Raw genomic sequence first — 3,503 nt, 5'->3', positions numbered from 1 at the left:
AAGTGGGAGAACTTGCACAATTGGTGGCTGACTAAATACTTTTTTTGCCCCACTGCTGTGTAAGTAGTATGTTTAATAACACGCAGAGCTTGTTTGACACGTTAAGCGCCATGATTTATCTTTACTGCCAGCCTTGAATCACTGAAATTCTCTTGTCTAGTTCCAAACAAAATGCAGGAGTCATAAGTTATAGCAACAGAAGGGGAAGAAGAAAAAAAAAAAAAAAGCTGAGGGCAAGTAATATGTTTTCACATAAAAGCTGGAAAAGCTTGGTGTGCTTCAAATGAAGTGCTCATCAGATCTAATAATGTCTGAAACCCTCTTGTCAGGGCCAGAACTGAAGTCGGTTGCATCTGACAGGTTTTCTTTTAACTTTCTGAAGCCAATAATCCAACAACAATGCCCACTTTAATTGGGGGGTTGGCCAGGCCATGTGTAAAGAGAACTGGATAAAGGGCCTGAATTGGACCCAAAAGTGTGCCAGTACCCTAATTCAGTACAACCCTAACCCTAACACAACATTTTAACAAGTACATTTTCAGTACTGTTTTCTTAGCATTAAGCTAGCTCATTAAGTAATGCACTTGTTCAGGAGTATCTCACCAGCGCTGCTGTATACAGGGTTTTAGGGGGGTTTGGGGCATCAAAGCATCAAAGTAAAGTTATTTTGGTGGGAGGTGGGAGAACTCATTAAAAAGTAAATTAATTCCCATGAAAGCTGCTTAGTGGCAACAGGATTGTATTTGCAGTCCTTGTTTTGCCCTAATCAGCCAATGTTCTGTACGTTGTACTGTACATTGGCTCCACAGACATGAACTGCAGACAGCTAGCAATGTACACACTGATTATTAATTTTCCTACAGACTGCTCTGCTTTTCCCTTGGTCTTTGGACGTTCATAAATTGACATCAGAAATGTTAAGGATGAATGCAAAGTTCATGTGATTGCACCTTTGCCTTTAGTTTGTGCTGCAGAATTTGCAACAATAGGCCTCCACGTATGTCTCCATTACCTTAATATGCAGTCGAGCTGCCTCAAAAATGCCCCATAGGTTCAGTCTGAACCATTGACAGTATAATGGACAGAGCTTCCGGGTCTGTGAAGTAAAGCCAATGCATTCTATGGAATGGCCAGCAGGTGGCAGCTCGATTGGCTGCAATAAAACATTGGCTTGCAGTCTTATGGAGAAATTATCCAACTTTTCACTTGTTTTATTAGTTCAGTAAATAGTTTCTTAATGAGTTTATGGTATCAATCTCTAGTTTCAGTCTTTTTCCATATAGCATGATGTTCCATTAGAAAATGGTGGTCCCATTTAGAGTAAACTAGACAAAAAGCAGGGTATGGTGTGGGCTACTTGTGATTGACAGGTCATTCTCATGAGTCCGTCCAGCTCAACACACCAAACTCAGATCAAACTGTCAAACTAGGCACTACGAATGAGTACAGCCCAACTCGCAGGACGTCATCTCCATTGGCTCCGAGAAACCATCATAGTGACGAACATAATGCCAAACGCTTTAGAACTGTACTCCACAAACCAATGGGTGACGTCACGATAGATTCACACATGGTCTGAACTTTAAAGTCAACACAGTTTGTATCTCTGTCGGAGATGAAGAAGGTATTTTGATTAGCTAGATTTATGTGCATTTCATGGTGAACAGAGAGGCAAAGACACAAAACTTTAAAGTTGCTATTAACAACACATGAAATGCTGTGTACATAGTCATGATTCTCAGCAACAACTTCTATTGTAGAAAAACACACTCTTGGCAGACTGCATCATCTCTAACTCTGAACCTGACCGGGAAACCATGATAGCAGGATGGAGACCAAAAGATAATAATAAAAATAACTTTACTGAACTTTAATTAATCAGAGAAAAAATCGTTTGATGGAAGACACACAAGGCCACATTGCAAAAAAGTTTAACAGTATAACAGAGCATTCTAATTCCACCATCTTAGGAGGTGCTGCCTTAGCAATATTGTTTGGGTATTCTGACACGAAGAATACTTTATATACCACTATTATATTGTATTCCAATAAGGTAAAAACACTGCTGGTGTGTCAGATCAGTCACTAAAAGAAGGGATGTATGTTGAATTATGTAAAACAAGAATCGTTTTTGTGTAAATAATAGCTGATGTTTATCTGTAGGACTTCAACATCTGTTGTATGTTGCTGTATGCATATTGCATCAATATTAAAATCTATTTTTCAAAATAAAGTTAAATGAAAATAAGATATTTATGTGATAGAATTTTGTTTACAGCACGGATTTTGCTCCCGTGGCACATACAGTACAGTGAGGTAAAACTGAATATGAAATTACTATATGTATTACATTTGCATATTCATAGATTCTGTAATTTCTAATGAGGTAGAAGGAGTAGATGACTAAGGATTTGAATGTGGAAATTATACTTTTTTGTTTGTTAAAATATATCAGACAGACATTATATATATACATATTGTTTGAATCACACAATTTGTATACATGTCTTAATACATGTCTGGAGTAGATCTTTAAGCTTCCAGTGACCGTACAAGAATAATAATAATAATAATAATAATGATAATAACATTCTCTAGGGTTTTCACCACACTGCCAAGCCTCAGCTTCACGTTTATTCTTCAGATCAGGATGCTGGTATTTTCTTTTGACAAGCAGGAAATTAAAATAAAAAGACTTGACTTGCTTTTGCAATCACTAGAAAACAAAGAACATTAAAATGAACATCACCTACCTATAATAGTGCGTTTATGTAACATATGCAGTGTCAGGCTGCTGCGTGTTACCAGTTGTTTTAGATGAAGAATAACAATGTGGTTGACAGGCAGGTGTTATGCTGTTAAATGCTTTAACAAACATACTATACTGTATAAGTACACAGAGCTGTTAACTCTGAAGTAACCTTCAAGACAGGGTTCGAAGCACAATCTGAGCTTTGTAACAGTCTCTAAAATAAGTAACGTTAGGGGCGGAGATAAATAAATAAAAGCCTAATGGCACTTTCCATGAGCCCACCACGTACAACACTGATCAAGTACATTGCAACAACCCAAAGCTGCCCTGTGACACTACAACAAAGTTACAATAGTCTGAAATATACCAAAGGGAAGAAAGCAAATCTGACCTTTTAGGTGTTATTATTTTATGTGTTAGCCCAATAGCCTATCATAGTGGTTCCCAACCTGCGGGACCCCCACTAGGGATTTCAAAATTTTCATAGGGGCCTTCTTGATTTTCAAGGAGTGCTAGAAAACTTAAAAAATATACAAAGTAGGCCAATATTTGGTTCACTTGTAAAGAAAAGTAAATTGTCTAATATAACAATGGCCAATAAGAAAACACTGAAATTTATGTAAAAAGAAGCCTAGTAAGTAGGTAGGATTTTTAAAAATGAAAGAATACAGACAGAATTAACAATTCAATTCAATTCAATTATTTATTTTGTATAGCGCCAATTCATAACAGAAGTTAACCAGGACACTTT

General features: G+C 37.0%; 1 protein-coding gene across 1 annotated transcript in view; it reads right to left on the bottom strand.

The window, feature by feature from the left end:
• The window catches only part of si:ch211-250c4.3 (uncharacterized protein LOC100535981 homolog), a gene marked incomplete in the record, with an annotated part of 39,520 nt that continues 36,017 nt past the window's right edge, over window positions 1-3,503 (bottom strand). The window contains 1 exon segment of the mRNA XM_035664128.1: window positions 1-11.

The sequence above is a fragment of the Morone saxatilis genome, unplaced genomic scaffold (assembly GCF_004916995.1).
Source record: "Morone saxatilis isolate NCDOM2014 unplaced genomic scaffold, NCSU_SB_2.0 Contig19, whole genome shotgun sequence".
NCBI classification, from domain to species: Eukaryota; Metazoa; Chordata; class Actinopteri; family Moronidae; genus Morone; species Morone saxatilis.
This window is presented reverse-complemented; position numbering and strand designations above follow the sequence as displayed.